Genomic DNA, 18,754 nt, shown 5'->3' on the forward strand with positions numbered 1-18,754 from the left:
ATTATGAGGCCTCCCCTAGCCATGTGGAACTATGAGTGCATTAAACCTCCTTTTTCTTCATAATTACTGAGTCTTGAGTATTTCTTCATAGCAGCATGAAAATGGACTAATACAATAAATTGGTACCAGGGGTGGGGTACTGCTGTAAAGATACCCAAAAAATGTGGAAGCAACTTTGGAACTGGGTAACAGGCAGAGGTTGAAACAGTTTGGAAGGCTCAGAAGAAGATAGGAAAATGTGGGAAAGTTTGGAGCTTCCTAGAGACTTGGATGGCTCAGAAGACAAAAAGAAGCGGGAAAATTTGGAACTTCCTAAAGACTCATTGAATGGCTCTAACCAAAATGCTGATAGTAATATGGACAAGAAGGTCCAAGCTGAGGTGGTCTCAGATGGAGATGAGGAACTTGTTGGGAACTGGAGTAAAAGTCACTCTTGCTATGTGAAGAGACTGGTGGCATTTCACCCCTGCCCTAGAAATCTGTGGCACTTTCAACTTGAGAGAGATGATTTAGTGTATCTGGCAGAAGAAATTTCTAAGTAGCAAAGTGTTTAAGAGGAAACAACAAAGGCATAAAAAAAAATGCAGCCTGATGATGCAATAGAAGAGAAAAAGCCATTTTCTGGAGAGAAATTCAAGCTGGCTGCAGAAATTTGTGTAAGTAACAAGGAGCAGAATGTTAATCACCAAGATAATGGGGAAAATATCCCCAGGGTATATCAGAGACCTTCATGACAGCCTTTCCCGTCACAGGCCTGGGGACTAGGAAGAAAAAGTGGTTTCTTGGTGTGGGTCCAGGGCCCTCCTGCTGTGTGCAGACTTGGGAGTTGATGCTCTGTGTCCCAGCCACTCTAGCTGTGTCTAAAATGGGCCAATGTACAACTCAGGCCATGACTTCAGAGGTTGCAAGCCCTAAGCCTTGGCAATTTCCACATGGTGTTGAACGTGTAGAGGTACAGAAGTCAATAATTGAGGTTTGGGAACCTCCATCTATATTTCAAAGGTTCTATGGAAATGCCTGGATGTTCAGGCAAAAGTTTGCTGCATGGGTGGAGCCCTCATGGAGAACCTCTGCTATGGCAATGCAGAAGGGAAATGTGGGGTGGGTGCTCCCACACAGAATCCCCACTAGGGCACTGCCTGTTGGAGCTGTGAGAAGAGGGCCACCATCCTCCAGACTGCAGGATGGTAGATCCACCAGCAGCTTGCACTATGCAACTGGAAAAACCACAGACACTCAACATCAGCCTGTGAAAACAGCCAGGAGGGGAGCTATATGCTGCAAAGCCACAGAGGCAGAGTTGCTCAAGGCCATGGGAGCCCACCTCTTGCATGAGCATGACCTGGATGTGAGACATGGAGTCAAAGGAGAACATTTTGAAACTTTAAGGTACATAGGTGGAAGGGACTTACTTGTCTCAGAAGAGACTTTGGACTTGGAATTCTGGGTTAGTGCTGGAATGAGTTAAGATTTTGAGAGACTGTTGGAAAGGCATTATTGTGTTTTGAAATGTGAGGACATGAGATTTGGGAGGGGCTGCAGCCAGAATAATACGGTTTGGCTGTGTCCCCACCCAAATCTTATCTTGAATTGTAGTTTTCCATAATTCCCACTTGTCATGGGAGGGACCAAATGGGACGCAATTGAATCATGGTGGTGGGTTTTTCACATGGCTGTTCTCCTGATAGTGAATAAGTCTCATGAGATCTGATGGTTTGTACTTCCCATTTTACATTTTACACTTTATACTTTATATGCACTGTACTTTGTTCTATTTTTTCATTTCTTTCTTCTACATACTGTATAAATCTCATCTTTCAATGCTGTTATAGCTCTCTTGCCATTTCCCATTAAAGAAATCAATGCATAAAAAATTGTGTATTTGCAATTTCTGATACTCTTCTTGTTTTTTACCTGGTACCATTCTCTTTCAACTTAAAGTACATTCTTTAGCATTTCTCCCAATACAGGTCTGTGGCCACAAAACTTCACTATTTATTTAACTGTAAAGGTATTTACTTCTAATTTTAAGAAAACTTTTCCTGGATTCTGTGCTGAAAACTTTTCTTTCAGCATTGGAGAGACATTGGCTTCAGTTGTGTCTGATGAATGTTATCACTCATTTCAGTATTATTCTGTTTGTAATAATTCTTTTGTTCTCTAGCTATTTTCAAAATTTGTCATATGTCTCAGCAGTTTTAGCATGATGTGATTTTCTTGGTATTTATTCTGCCTACAATCTGCTGGTATGGGTCTGTAATTAGGTGTTTTCATAATAACAAATGTTCATTTTTAATTTAAATACTTTTTCCATTCCAATCTCACAGTTCTCTTTTTTCTGAGGCTCCAACTATAAGCCATGTTAGAACCTAACTGGTAACCTGTTCTTCAATCTTATAAAGAATATGTTGAGATTAGGTCATTTTTACTGATAGACCTTGAAGTTCACTCCTCATTTATTCAGTTCTCTCCAGTCTGCTGTTAACAACATGCAGTGCATTTCTTATTTTGATTTTTGTACTTTTCCATTCTAAATTCTGTGTCAGATTATTTTTTCATTTGTTCCATTTATTCCTTGCATTTTCCAAACTATTAATTTATTAAGGCTGCATTTTCCTTTAATTCTTCAAAATATTTAAGATAGATGTTTGAGAGTTCTTGTCTCTAAACCCATCATATGAGCCGTCTTGCAACTGGTTTCTATATTCTTCTTTTTATCTTGACCGCATAAGATATTTTTGCTTGGTATAGCATGGTAGGTTGGCATGTTGCTTTTTTCAACAATTTCAAGATATCTCTCCACTCTCTTTAGGCTTACATAGTTTCTGAAAAACAAAACAAAACAAAGCGAAGCTATTTACATTGTTATCTTGTTTCCTCTGTAGGAAATGTTCCTTTTTCCTTAGATGCCTTCAAGGTTTTATCTTAACATTTTTCAGCAAACTGTCTGTGATTTTTTTCTTTATAAAATATTCCTTTTATTTTGTATTTACCTTGTTAGAGTTATCTAAACTTCTCTTATCTGTGGTTTGTAGTTTTTTATTTACTTTAGAAATTTTGTGCCATTATGTCTTCAATGAATTTATTTGCCTTTTCTTCTCCCTCTTCTCTCTCTATAAATACATGTACCCTTAAATTCTATGCCACAGCTCTTGAGTGTACTGTTTATTTTTTACAATTTTCTTGTTACATTTTATTTTGAATTGTTTGTATTATTCCTCTTTTAAGTCTGATGGAGTCTTTCCTCAGCTGTGATTAGTTTATTGGAGAGACTATTAAAGGAAATTTTTATCTATGATATAATATAGTTAATTCTAAATTCAAGACATTACATTTAGAAGAGCAGGTGAAACAGGTATACATTATTTATGCCTAGAAATGGGTATGACTCTTTTTTTGTCAGGCCGTTATTGTGTAGGGTTAGGTTAATATTGTTGGTTGTAAGACAGGCTTGTGTTTTGTAGGCTTGTGTTTTATCATTAACCATTTTCTCAGTTCCCACAGACTTCACATTCATTTCTCTTTGCACTGTCGTTGTGTGTCCTAGAGTTCTGGAGAACTTCTCTTCGCATTTCCACTCCGTTATTTCCCTCGTCTCTCACCTTGTTCCTGGATTTCTAATCACAGGATGTTCTCTCTCTCTTTTTGCTCTTGTCTCTCTCCCAATGGTGGATGCTGTTGCTATGCTTTTGATACTATTTATGCTAATGCTACGCTTATGTCTGGGGTGGCAAGTTCTTGTCCCTCCTCATCCAGCCTCAGTCTTTGCATGGGCTGCATGCTTGGACCTCAGGAGTTCCGGCTTTTCAATGTTCCAACCTCTGCTCCACCCATAGCGCCAAATTTTGTCTTGTATCTATTGTGGGTCTTTTTTTGTTGTTATTGTTTTGTTTTGTTTTTTTGAGGTAGAGTCTCACTCTGTCACCCAAGGTGGAGTGCAGTGGCATGAACTCGTTACTGGAAACTCCACCTCCTGGGTTCAAGCAATTCTCCTGCCTCAGCCTCTCAAGTAGATGGGACTACAGGCGTGTACCACCATGCCTGGCTAATGTTTTTGTATGTTTTTTGTAGAGACAGGGTTTTACTACGCTGGCCAGGCTGGTCTCAAACTCCTGACATCAAATGATCCACCCTCCTCAGCTTCCCAAAGTTCTGGGATTACAGGCATAAACCACCGCGCCTGGCCTGTTGTGGGTCTTGCATATGAGAAAGTTATTCCCCTGTGCTCAGTGGTAGCGGAACACTGATTTGTATTCATGAAGACTTCAGAGCCTGATTTTTCTGCCTCACCCCCAAGGGCAGAGGATTTTGCATGTATGCTTCCCTAGAGCAGTGGATTTTTGCTTTGCCCTCAGGAGCATGGAGCAGGTTCTTCCCAACCCTTCCCTAGAGGCAGATGGGTTTGCTTCTATCCATATCTCTTGGGGCCTGTGTATGACAGAATCTGTCACTGCTTCATCAGGAGAGACAGAAAAAACAGTCTCTATTTCTTTACTGCTCTCTAACAGCATAGTTTAATTCTTAAAAATATCTGTAATAGCTGATTTATTCTGCTTGTCTGTCACCCCAGCATTCCGAGCCATTTTGCAAACAGTTTCTCTTTTCTTCATTTTCTTTTCTTGACTACATATTTTTGCTTGGTATAAAGTTACCTTTCCTAAGAACACTAAGGAGACTCTATTCAGTCTTCTCCTCTGTCAATTAAGATTGCCATTAAAAATCTATTTCTGCATTATTGAGATTTCTCAAAGAACTAAAAGTAGATCTACCATTCCATTCAGCAGTCCTGCTACTGAGTATCTACCCAAAGGAGAAGAAGTCATTATATCAAAAAGATATCTACTTGCTTATGCTTATCATAGCACAATTCACAATTGCAAAGATTTAAAGTCAACCTAGGTGTCCATCAACTGATAAGTGGATAAGAAAATGTACTATATCTATCTATCTATCTATCTATATAGATATATATATATACTATAAAATACTGCTCAGCCATAAAAAAAAAGAATGAAATCATGTCTTTTGCACCAACCCAGGTTGGAACTGGAGGCCATTATCCTAAGTGAAGTAATTCAGGCATGGAAAGCCAAATACCGCATATTCTCCCTTACAAGTGGGAGTTAAGCTATGCATATGTAAAGGCATACAGGATACTCTAATGGGCATTGGAAGAGATTTAGAAGGGAGGAAGGTAGGAGGGAAGGAAGGGATGAAAGCTACCTATTAAGAATACCTGAATACTATGTGGGTGACAGGTAAACTCAAAGCCCACACTGCACTACTATACAATTCATCCCGGTAACCATAAAACAGTTGTACCCCTAAAGCTATTAATTTTTTAAATTTAAATCTATTTCTATTAAAAATCTAGTAGAGGTAAGTGAAGAATAATTTGTGAATAAATATACATTCGTCTTGTGTCTGGGGATCCCAATCATTGTAAACTAGTATTCAGCCCTACTGTTTCCCTTTAGAATATTGTTTGTTTTTTGTATGTTTGTTTTATTGCTTTGGTTTGGCTTTTTGCAGATTTCTGGCTGTGCCCTGCCAAAAGTAGAACAGTTCATACATCTTGTGTTCTTGGAAAGAGCTTAACATTCCTTGGAATAGAGTCCGCTTAGCAGACTTGTAACTTCAACACGTTGGCTGGATTAAAATAATTATATTTTGTATATTATCTCACTGTTTCTCATTTTTAGTTTGAGAGTGATGTTTGTTTGCAGGTTTCTATACTCAGAGTGAAAGGAGGACACTTGTCCTGTGTATTGAATGGAATTTTATTTTAAATAAAATAAGGTGTTGCTTTACACAGCCAATATTTCTTTAGATTTTCTCTACATGTCTGTGTTTTTTATTAACATTTCCATGTTTTTTAACTTGATCAATACCACTGAATATTCCTGTAATTGTGAGTTCTCTGCTAATAAATTATCTACTTTGGACTTTACTACAAATGCCTTTGAACTTTTCTCTATGTTTTGTTTCCAGAAGTTCTATGCTGGATGTACTTAAGCGTTGATTCTCTTCAGGGCAGTTCTCAAATCTAAGGATTTTGGCATTTCTTCAGTTTGCAATGTTAATTAGTCATTGTCACTTCTTCCCTTCTTCTCTTCTCCCATCTGTGACTTACTAATCTGCACATTAGTTTCTATTAATAGGTTCCCATAGAATTTGTAAGTGCTCTTTGTGTCTTCCATTCATTTTGTTCATCAACCTGGATATCATCTATGAATTTGTTTTTTTTTTTTTTTTTCTTTTTTTTTGAGACGGAGTCTCGCTCTGTCGCCCAGGCTGGAGTGCAGTGGCCGGATCTCAGCTCACTGCAAGCTCCGCCTCCCGGGTTCACGCCATTCTCCTGCCTCAGCCTCCCGAGTAGCTGGGACTACAGGCGCCCGCCACCACCACACCCAGCTAGTATTTTGTATTTTTTTTTTTTTAGTAGAGACGGGGTTTCACCGTGTTAGCCAGGATGTCTCGATCTCCTGACCTCGTGATCCGCCCGTCTCGGCCTCCCACTAATCCTCTCCTTTTTTCTTGTTCCTCTTAAAATCCTAGTCCTATGGTTTAGCTCTTCAGGAAGCCAAATGAAGCAGTTGGAGGTTGGATAAGCCCCTCCTTCCTTAAAGTTCCTTGATGCTGATCTTCAAATTTTGTCTATCTCCAAGTAGCTGACAGAAATCTATGAACAGCTTTTGGTCTTTTCAGCTGCTTTTTCCAGAATAAACGAACAGTTCCAGATGAAAAGATATCCTAATCGATGGGTAACAAATATTTTTCCAAGAACAATCATACATATTTTCCAATATTTAAGGAAAAGAAAAGAAGCAAATAATTTTAAGAAGTTCAATTATTTCCATTCTTATTTATATTTCTGCTGATAGTTATCAGCTCATATATTATTGTTAGTTAAACTCTACAGATGGGTTATGAGTAAAGGAAGCGAATATCTCATTTATATAGAGAAATAGGAATTTCTTTCTATGAAAATGATATTGTTATTCTTACTATTATCATTATTTTTCACTTTTAGAAAGTCAGTCACATATTGAGTGTATATTACAGATTGTTATATTCTTTGCCATGCAATACTATGTTAATACAGTTTTTGTGATTGTAATAGCATGCCCTAAGAGAATTCTGAAGATTTGCATTTGTATGTCTGTGCTTTTCAGAACCATTTCCACCATTGCCAGTGCTCTTTCCATCACTTTAATAAAGTAATAGCATCTTTATGGCATCATTTTCCATGAAGATCTCCTTACCCATATTTTTGGACAAAATATGTTTGATCCTCTGCAATTCCCCTATTGTTTTTGAGTGGTATAGCTTTCCTATAAAAATGTGTCTGGCACTTACATCATGGAAGTGTTTTTAATTTCCACTTACAAGTTCTTTATTTTACGTGTAACTTGGTTTGCAAAACAACAAATGACTTAATTTACAATGATAAGATTTTGAGATAAGCAAATATGCCATGTCTTCAAAATATTCTCCATGATCCTCCAAAGCAGACTATTGTCCTAGTATGCCTCTGTGTAAAGTTAGTTTTGATGTTCATGAACTTGCATTATGTCATTATCATCATAATCTAAGACTTTCTATGAACTTGCATTATGTCATTTGCATCATAACCTAAGATTTTCTATAATAATCAATATTTTTTGAAATTGATTAAAAATTATTGAGGACATTATGACTTTTTCATAAGTGAATTTGAAGCAAATAACTGAATATTTGGCTACACCAATAAAGTAATTTAGAATTGTGATTGTGAATGTTAATTATTTTAATATTTCATGTAAGATACATACAAATTATATATAGTTATGCCAGCATGTATTGTAGCATATGAAAGACACAGGTGAAGTTAAATCAGGTAGTTTTAATATAAGGCACTAGGAAATAACTGGCCTTAAAGGTCATGTGTATATCTTTTCTGTATTTAAAGAATAAAGAAGATTAACATAGCAAATACAAGAAAGTCTACTTAGAATTACATAAAATTCTGAAAAATATTATTATCAGATTTGTTAAGAAGTGAGACATTGTGTCTGAAGAATATTTAATGTTGAATAGGGGTATATAACTATTCCATGGAATGAAATTAAAAATTTCAATTTGATTAAAACTACTGATCACCACCCTTCTAAGTGTGAATACACAAAGACATATACCATTTTTCAGATAACTATATATTATTCATGGAATTAAGAACTTACACTTTTTATACTTTTTGTATTCCTTAGGAACATTACAGATAATTTTTCTTAGCTGTGCTAGTGTTGCAAAAACTTTAAGAGTGTGTCTTCTGTAAAACTAAACTTTTGGCATAACATTGTTAAAAAAAATTACTATTTTTTTGCTGACCTGGTACTATAAGAACTATATTGTCCCAGGGCTTTCTGTAGTGTCATTTATATTTGAGATTATTGGTTTTCTTAAAATACAAGAGGTATATGAATTATTTAACTTTGGTTTCATCTGCGTTCTTCATGAACATATTTCATGAAAATAAACATGCAATTGTTGCCTCGTTCATTAATAAATAGAACCCAGTGGGCCACAAATACGCCACTTATATTATATACTTTTAATACATTGAATGTTCACATTGTTGTAAAATATGTATAGTGCTTTATGATAAAAGTAACATTAATATTCAAATATAAATCCAATTAATGTTTACAGATAAAGTAAAACATGATAAAAATTTTACAAGTAGGAAATCATCTGTGTATACATACAGTATCTGTGACCAGTATAAGAAAATAAAATTTAATTTTTTAATTATACTAAAAAATCTAAGGTTATACTTAATGTTATTTCAAACATCAGCTTTCCTTTCTCTAGCTTATTTTTTATTTTTGTCTTATTTCTTCATTTACATAAGAAATAATCTCTTGAACATATAAACGTCTGATGCAGAGAAATCCTCCACTAATTCAACCTTAAAATGTAATTGCAAAATAATACAATATTTCTCCTATTCCTTAAAAGGGATGTTTACTATTTTACATTTTGCCTTATTTGACTAAATTTGCCCTGTATTCATCAGTAAAACTAAATTGGAAAGTCACTTGCTTAGTACTCCTAAAAATTAGTATGAGCTAGAGAAATTAATGTTGAGTGCAGAAGCATTTACTAAAAACACTGAAAGGTCATGATAATGGATAAAAAAAAGTTTGGTCAGAGTGTGGCATATCGAATTGATAAATGGAAATGGGCTGTCCTGAGTACAGAAAATAAGGAACTGTGTTATCTAAAATGTAAAACTAATATTTAAAATTAGTGAAAAGATGACCTGCTTTTTACTATCGGTATTTGTTGGCAATTTTAAACATCAGTGATAAAATACTCCTTCCTAAAAAACAAATTTAGTGAATCTATATTCTACATAATCATGGCAGTTACTGGTGTAGATTTCAAATGTATATAAATATATACATATATGCAAATTAGGTCATATTTTAATTTTTAAATAAAAGCCTTTCTATTTAATAAATATCGATTGCATTCTATAAAGAACATTACTGTACAGTGAGCCTCTCACACATGGACTTCTGCTCATAGCTCAGAAACTTTCAAGTTTACTTTGGACAAAGTTTCTGTTTCCAACCCCAATGTTATTACGTATTCCTGACTAGTAAAGTACATTTAAAGTAAATAATGAGAGTGTAATTCTTGTGTAAGCAAAATCCAAAACTTGACTTATTTCAATTCTGTCATGTCTTTGAATACCAGGAGAAACAATGAGTCTGGCTTAACAAAGGTGCTGGTCATAACAAATGTAATAAGAGAGCTATTTTGAATTGGCTTCTTTGTCCAAATATAGTGCAAAAACAATCAAAGTAAAATAATATTAATGCACCCGTAGTCTATTGAATAACATAAAAATCTGTGTGTTTATCAGGTAATAAAGGAACAAATAAATAGAGGAGGAAAGGAGATTTCTTTCTTAAAGTAGAATTCCAACCACTGAATACTATATAGAGGGAATAGTGAAGTTGGAACATCACCACGTGCAACATTCAAAGACTTGACTCAGAAAAGAATCGATGAAGATTGTTAAAGCTAGTGGGTCAAATGTTGAAAGGAAACAGGGTTTTTATATAATAATCTCTAGTTATTTCTTCCTGGGTACTTATTATGCAAAATTAGTTACACTACAGTTGAAAGACTGGGTGGATGATTTTTAGTCAAATTATGAGTGTTGACATAACCAAAAGGAAACACTAAGATAATGTCCCTTTTTATGTGATGCACTGATGTTTTGCTCACTGCTGTGATATCCCTACTAGCCAAATTATGTAGCTTTATCATTCAAAACAATTTACAGTATGACCTGTGGGTTTAATACACGCTGAAGGCTAATACTTCTGAGAGGGTAGTAGGGCAGGTAAATGCTGTTGTTTTTGTTTTGCTATCTTACTGCATACATGTGTAACATATACAACAGTCAAAAGTCAAGGGAAGTTCAGAGAATAGAAGCATGCCTCCATTTCTGTGTGTTTGGATGAACGGAGGCAAGATGGCGCACTTCCGGGTTCTTCATCCCCCAACTTTTCCCGCGCACGCGAAAATCCAGCCGGTGACCCGGGAAGGTGCAGACCAACTAGGCATGCGCCAGGTGATGTCAATCTGAAGAGACCAAGATTTACCTGGTCGCACCTGTGGAACGCCCCCTGACACGCCCATGCCCCGCCTATTGCCCTCCCACTCCTACAAAAGCCGCTCCGGAGGCACGCCACGTGCGGCCTTCCTCAGTCCTCCACTCCTGTCGGGATGTCAGGACTGTGGGAACTCCTGTCCGAGAGCTGTACGGGTGACTCTGGGGGCCCCTTTTGTCGGGGGGCCAACAGACCTCTCCCTACCCACCTTCTTCCCTTGAAGCTAGGTGACCAAAATAAACTTGCAGTTTTGCTCCTACCCTTGCCTAGTCGCTGGTTCTTTTGTACCCGCTCTGGTGGTCTTAGAAAAACAAAACAGTTGGTGCCGAAGACCCGGGAGGAGACCCCTCCTCAGGCCTCTAAGGGTTGAGGAACCTCCTCCTGCTCCCACGCAGCAGACGGACCAGGACCTGAGACCCGCTTCCCTCACTCCCACGGCCTCTCTGGGGTAAGTGCCCTTGTCTCCTCTTTACCTCCCTCGGCCAGAAATCCTGCGCAGGTCCGGGGTCCATTTGGAGCCACCAAGTGGCTCGGGAGACCCGTTCAGGACGGAGACGTCCGCCTGAAGGTAATCTCCACTTAGGCTTCAAGAGCCTCTCGTCTGTCTCTGCTGGTTCCAAAGGACGCTTTGAAGCCAGGCAGGGATCCATTCCCATGTCCATTGGGTCCATTGTGTAAGTAAAGAGGAAACAAATGGGAAACCCCCAGTCCAAATTTCCAAAGAGCACCCCCTTGGGGTGCCTCCTAGCCAATTTAAAAACCTTACAGCTTGAACAAGACCTTAGGAGGAAACGGTTAATTTTCCTTTCCACTGTGGCGTGATCGACCTCAGCAATTTCTGCCAGCGGCTAGGCAAGTGGTCTGAAATTAATTACGTACAAGGCTTTTCTGCCTTAAGCTCTCGTCCCTATACTCCTCCTTCTCTCCCCACTCTCTCCACCCCCTCCCTTCCTGCCCAGACTCCTCCTCCTCCCCCCATCCAGACTCCTCCTTCCTCCTCCTTACCTACTAGTAATCCACTCAGTCCCGTGCGTCCTTCGGGGCCCCCAACTGGCTGTCTTGAGTCTCCTGTCTCTGCACACACCCGCTCTAAGTGCCCTGCTGATGCCTCCACTCCTGCCCCACACCCTCCTACAGTGTTAGCACCTTTGCGAGAGGTGGCTGGGGCGGAGGGGGTAGTCCGAGTACATGTCCCTTTTTCATTGGCCGATCTTTCCAAAATTGAAAAGCGTTTAGGGGATTTCTCAGCTAATCCCACCGTCTACATAAAGGAATTTAGATACCTTTGTCAGGCCTATGACTTAACTTGGCATGACCTCCAGGTTATCCTAACCTCCACCCTAAACCCTGAGGAGCAAGAGCGCATCCTAGCGGCCGCCAGGCAGCACGCCAACCAACTACATTTAACTGACGCCACCATCCCACTAGGGGAGCAAGCAGTCCCCTCGGCAGACCCGGACTGGAACTATCAAGCAAACCAGCCTGGGCGCCGTAGGCGAGACATAATGGTTCAGTGTTTGTTGGCTGGTATGCAAACAGCCTCAAACAAAACTGTAAATTTTAACAAATTAAAAGAAATTATTCAAAATCCAGAAGAAAATCCAGCCGCATTCTTAAATAGGCTGACTGAGGTTCTAACCCAATATACCCGGTTAGATCCGGCCTCCCCTACAGGGGCCACCATTTTGGTGTCTTATTTCATTTCTCAATCAGCTCCTGACATTCGCAGAAAACTTCAGAAGGTAGAGGATGGTCCTCAGGCACCAATACAAGACCTGGTTAAATTAGCCTTTAAGGTCTATAACTCCAGGGAGGAGACGGCTGAGGCGGTGCGACAGGCACGCCTCAAACAGAAGGCCCAGCTCCTAGCAGCGGCTTTACGGCCCAGTTGTAACCCCAGACCAGAGAGCACATACTCCGCAGACTCCAAGGCTACGAAAGGAGCCTGCTATAAGTGCGGCAAGGCAGGACACTATGCCAACAGGTGTCCGCAAGGTCCCCGAGCCCCAACGCAGCCTTGCCATAAGTGCAAGGCGTCAGGACATTGGGCCAATGAATGTCCTAAGCCTCGTCCACCAGCAACCCCCTGCCCTGCTTGCCAGCGGGGAGGACACTGGAAGTCTGATTGCCCCACCCTGAGAACAGGTGCTGCGTCTCCATGTGACCCCCTTTCCCAGGATCCTGGGAGCTCCTTCCAGCTCCTACATCTGGACGATGACGACAACTGAAGGTGCCGAGACTCGGGGACCCCCATCACCCTCGCCGAGCCGCGGGTAACTCTCCTGGTAGCGGGTAAGACAATTGATTTTTTAATAGATAACGAGGCTACCTATTCTGTTTTGCCGTCCTTCTCTGGACCTAGCCTTCCATCCGATATCTCTGTAGTAGGAGTAGACGGAAAGCCATCCACCCCACGAAAAACTCCACTCCTTAATTGCTGCCTGGCCAACAACTACTTTGTGCACTCGTTCCTCATTATACCCTCATGCCCTACCCCCTTACTAGGCCGAGACATCCTGAGCACCTTAAAGGCCTCCATATACATTCCCACCAACTCATCCACTCCCCTTCAACCCCCTCATGACCTGTTGCTCATGCTTTGTGCAAGTGCACAAGCTCCTCCTATGTCGCCCCCACCCCCCATCTTCCCTATTTCTGTACACCCTCAAGTGTGGGACACTTCCACCCCGGTCATAGCTGCTCACCACCCACCAGTTCTCGTCAAGCTCAAAGATCCCACTCGTTTCCCAAACCGCCCCCAATTCTCTCTCTCTCCGACACATCTACAAGGTTTAAAGCCAATTATCACGCGACTACTTAGCCAACATATTCTTGTCCGCACACATTCCCCCTGTAACACTCCAATACTTCCAGTTAAAAAGGCAGATGGAACGTATAGGTTAGTACAGGATCTTCGGCTAGTCAATGAAGCCACCTGTCCCACGCACCCTGTAGTTCCCAACCCTTACACCCTTCTGTCCCATATCCCCACCAATTCTACTTATTTTACTGTGCTAGACCTTAAGGATGCTTTCTTTACCATACCCCTACACACAGACTGCCAGTTCCTTTTTGCTTTCACATGGGAGGACCCAGACACACATACCTCCACTCAACTGACGTGGACAGTCCTCCCACAAGGGTTCCGGGACAGCCCCCATTTCTTTGGTCAGGCCTTAGCAAAAGATCTTGCCTCCTGCCCTCTCACTAATAGCAAAATTCTGCAGTATGTAGATGATCTCCTAATCTGTAACCCTACCAAAAAAGACTCTCTTCTAGACACTGCAACTCTCCTCAACCATTTAGGCTCATTAGGTTATAGAGTATCTAAACACAAGGCCCAAATTTCTTGCCAAACCGTCATATACTTAGGAATTGAAATCACCCCAACAACCCGGTCACTAACTACCGACCGCATGGCCCTAATACGTAACCTTCTTCCCCCTCAAGATGCAAAAGAAATTCAATCCTTCCTAGGTCTAATAGGTTTCTTCAGACATTGGATCCCCAATTTTGCCTCCTGTCTACACATACAGCAGCAAAACTCCTAGGACACACGCATTGGATTCATATTTCCCAGCTAAAAAGGGCCCCCACTGGGAACAATCAGTGGACATCAGTTCAACTTTCCCCCACTCGCCTCAAACTTACAAAACTTTCTTAACTAGTTCATGCTCCCTGACCCCTGGCGCTTAGCTCGCTTTCTCACCCTCCTCTACATAAACCTATCAGACTTTCAATACATAACCCCAGACCCATATCTACCTCCAGACAATAGTCCAGAGCAGTGGTTCTCCCATCTCCTAACCTTCATCGAACATCTCCACTGCCCAATCCTTCCTTTCCATTATTCAACTCCAAATTCATCCTGAGGTAATCATACTCAGGCACCCAATGGAGGCCAAAACGGCCCCCATTGAAGGCTATTTCTCGTGCAACTGCCCAATCCTTCCTTTCTGTTATTCAACTCCAAATTCATCCTGAGGTAATCATACTCAGGCACGCAATGGAGGCCAAAACGGCCCCCATTGAAGGCCCGATCTTTCCTTTCCGTTATTCAACTCCAAATTCATCCTGAGGTAATCATACTCAGGCACCCAATGGAGGCCAAAACAGCCCCCATTGAAGGCTATTTCTCGTGCAACTGATCTCTCTCTAAAACTCTTAACCATACAGCCACTAACTGATCCCTCTATGTCCCCGTGTCCTTGGTCCCCAGTCTAACTCTATACAGCCAGGCAGAAGTAGCAGAGCTTTTCCAGCAATTTTCCATGCCACTACGCCACTCCCGTCAAAACGGGCTGTTTTTCCTCCCTCTAGTTATTGGAATCAGCTGAAAGCCTGGCCTCCCTGCAGCGCCGAACTACCTCAATAGCCTAAGTAGCTGCCCAAAACAGGCAAGCCCTAGGCTTGTTTACAGCTGAAAAGGGAGGCACTTGTCTCTTCCTTAGAGAAGAGTGCTGCTATTATGTTAGCAAGTCAGGCCTAGCAGATACTAACATTCAAACCCTCAAATGCTTCCATACCTCGTTCCTATACTAATACTGTGCTTTATTTTATTCTTCATCCGTACGTCCAAATGCCAACCATGGGCCCCGACCTTAACAGCGCCCCTTAACAGCAGGAAGTAGCCAGACAGACCACGGCGCCCCTTTATCACTATTATCAATAAAAGGTTGGACTGTTTGGATGAACGGAGGCAAGATGGCGCACTTCTGGGTTCTTCATCCCCCAACTTTTCCCGCGCGCGCGAAAATCCAGCCGGTGACCCGGGAAGGTGCAGACCAACTAGGCATGCGCCAGGTGATGTCAATCTGAAGAGACCAAGATTTACCTGGTCGCACCTGTGCAACGCCCCCTGACACGCCCGTGCCCCGCCTATTGCCCTCCCACTCCTAGAAAAGCCGCTCCGGAGGCACGCCACGCGCGGCCTTCCTCAGTCCTCCACTCCTGTCGGGATGTCAGGACTGTGGGAACTCCGTCCGAGAGCTGTACGGGTGACTCTGGGGGCCCCTTTTGTCGGGGGGCCAACAGACCTCTCCCTACCCACCTTCTTCCCTTGAAGCTAGGTGACCAAAATAAACTTGCAGTTTTGCTCCTACCCTTGCCTAGTCGCTGGTTCTTTTGTACCCGCTCTGGTGGTCTTAGAAAAACAAAACACTGTGTTCATAAATTTATTATTGTGACAGATATTTTGCTTTTCTTCCATTTGTAATAGTTATCTTTAAAGATATTTACTACTTAACAAATCACTTGGATTAAATTGATTTCTTTTTAAATTCTTTATAATTAATTTATTATGCGGTTATTTTTATAACCTTATTTAAGTGATTGATTCACTTATTTTTCTCTCTAGTAAAATAATAAAAGTATTTTAGGCCTGCAAATGTTCCTTTACTTTCAGCATTGGCCGTGTCAGAAATATTATGTATAGTGCAATTATTTTACTTGGGCTTTTGAAAAGTCAGTAATTGCAGCTTAGTAAACTGTTAGGAAAGCAAACTACCTAGGAGAGTGTTTTGTTTGGCATTTAATTTCTCACTGATTAATTTATTTAAATGGCCTTTTCTTAATGGTTTCAAGTTTTATTGTTTTGTGAAATTTCATATACGGTAAAATTGATCTTTTTTTTTTTTTGATGTTTCATAGCTAGAAGACAAACCATCATTGAATTGCATGAAAGTTTTGTGGAGATGTATATACATGCACTCACACACAAACACATGCATTAGTGCATATACATACATCTGCACGTGTTAATGTGTGTTTGTGTGTGTATACATATATACACAGACATGCATATTCTAATGACTTGATAAAATATTATTCAGATATTCTCGATTCTTATTATTTAAATTTCTAAACAAATGAGTGAGAATGCTATCTTAAAGTTCTCCTAATACTGTTACATTTTGCTTTTTTATTTTTTAATACCAGTATTCTTCATACATTTTATATAAAACACTGGATGCATTAACTGGATGCATAAGCAGTTATTACTAACATTTTTTTCTCTCCATGAATGTATCAAAATCTCTTTTACCAAGAGTAGTCATATTGTTTGCTTGGCTTTTTTATGCTATGTGCTAATGTTGTGTTTCTCCCTTCCTTGATGGGTAAGACCTGACTTACCACCAGATTGAAAGCTATTCATCTTCCTTGGACAACGAAGGTGATTTTCTGCTGCCTCTTGCTGGAATAGGAAGAGAAAAAAAATGGGAGGGAAGTAAAGCATCAAACTCCAACTAGAATAGCTGTCTAGAAATGCCAAGTTACTATATACATTTTCATTTCCCAAGTACAAGCAAATTCTGATATTACAAACCGAGAATTAGAGAAATCAAGAAGGTTCAGCACCCTAATAATAGAGTTCTGTAATCTGTGGGCTTTTTGGATAAAACAGTGACGTACAAGGAGTATGCACACAATATTTCTAATTTTATAATAATATTCATATGACATATTTTTTAAAGTACAATGTAGATCATTGAGAATTAACAAGTTTTGTTGTTGTTGCTGTTTTTGAGACGGAGTCTCGCTCAGTCGCCCAGGCTGGAGTGCAGTGGCGCGATCTCAGCTCACTGCAAGCTCCACCTCCTGGGTTCATGCCATTCTCCTGCCTCAGTCTCCCGAGTAGCTGGGACTACAGGCGCCCGCCACCTCGCCCGGCTAATTTTTTGCATTTTTAGTAGAGTCGGGGTTTCACCGTGTTAGCCAGGATGGTCTCGATCTCCTGACCTCATAATCCACCTGCCTCGGCCTCCCAAAGTGCTGGGATTACAAGCGTGAGCCACCGCAAATGGCTGAACATCTTTACTATTTTGAGAGACACTGAAATACTAAGCTTTCAAAGCAATTATAAATACATACGTTTCAAATAGTGTTATATAGTAGTTAATTCATTTTGATACTTGAAATGACATCAAAATGTAATTAAAGAAATAGTATGTCCAAAACACATTTTTTCTTTTAAATTTATTGGATTAAATGGAATAACCTGATTTATTACATTTCTTCCACAGATACTGAACAAAATCTCTACATACTATGTTCACAAATAGGATGTTTCTAAATTTTCCATTATATTGTATGTTCAATAATTGACTCTTATTAATAGAGAGTGAAGTTTACAATAATCTATTATTTTGCCTTCAGTATAATTGGGTTCTATTAATCATAAACCTATATATTGTTTATGGAAAGAGATCTCTGATACTGATTTTGCAAAATTATGACAGTGAGATAAATCTGACATGGGAAATGTACGACAATGGAAGAAGTCTGATATAACTGGCTCTATCTTGCTTCTTGCCTCCAAGTTGCCCTTATTCATGCCTGGGCATAGGTCAAGCTAGCTTTGGAAGGAATTTAGGTCATAGTTTAACTTTGAAAGAAAGATGGTAACAGCCTATTCTTGCAACAAACTCCCTCCTTGCTTGGTGATCAGACTGCGTATTTAAAATTAACAAATTATGCACAAGAATAGAAATTATGGCTCAGGAGTCATGCAGCCAGAGGCCACACCGTTCCTATGCTCACTAATTGCTCCTATAAATAACATCACTATTGTAAACCTGAGAATGGAGTTTGAGGTATTTTTCAGACCCTGCATTCTTGTGGACCAGCTGGCACCACTGAGACTAGAAACAGGCTCATCTGGTCTTGCGGCCCCATTCAGGAACTAAGTGCAAGAGGACAAGTTATTACTCCCTATGCTTTCATCCCAACCCAACAAATAAGGATTCTCTAATCACAACCCCCATCGCCAAATTATTATTAAAAATCCCTAGCCTCCAAATTTTCAGGGAGGCTAATTTGAGTAAAGATAAACTCCTGTCTTCTCACTTAGTCGGCTGTATATTTATTACATTCTTTCTCTGTTGCAAAAGCCTGCTGTTCTCAGTACGTTAGCTTTTTGGGGCAGAGGGTAAGAGGAAATCTGGGCATTTATATCTCCTCATACAGTGCTTTCTTTCCAGGCTTAATTGAACATTGTAATCTCTGATACAATGATGGTTTTTTGTTTTTGTTTTTGTTTTTTTGAGACGGAGTTTCGCTCTGTCGCCCAGGCTGGAGTGCAGTGG

Source organism: Rhinopithecus roxellana, chromosome 2 (assembly GCF_007565055.1).
Source record: "Rhinopithecus roxellana isolate Shanxi Qingling chromosome 2, ASM756505v1, whole genome shotgun sequence".
NCBI lineage: Eukaryota > Metazoa > Chordata > Mammalia > Primates > Cercopithecidae > Rhinopithecus > Rhinopithecus roxellana.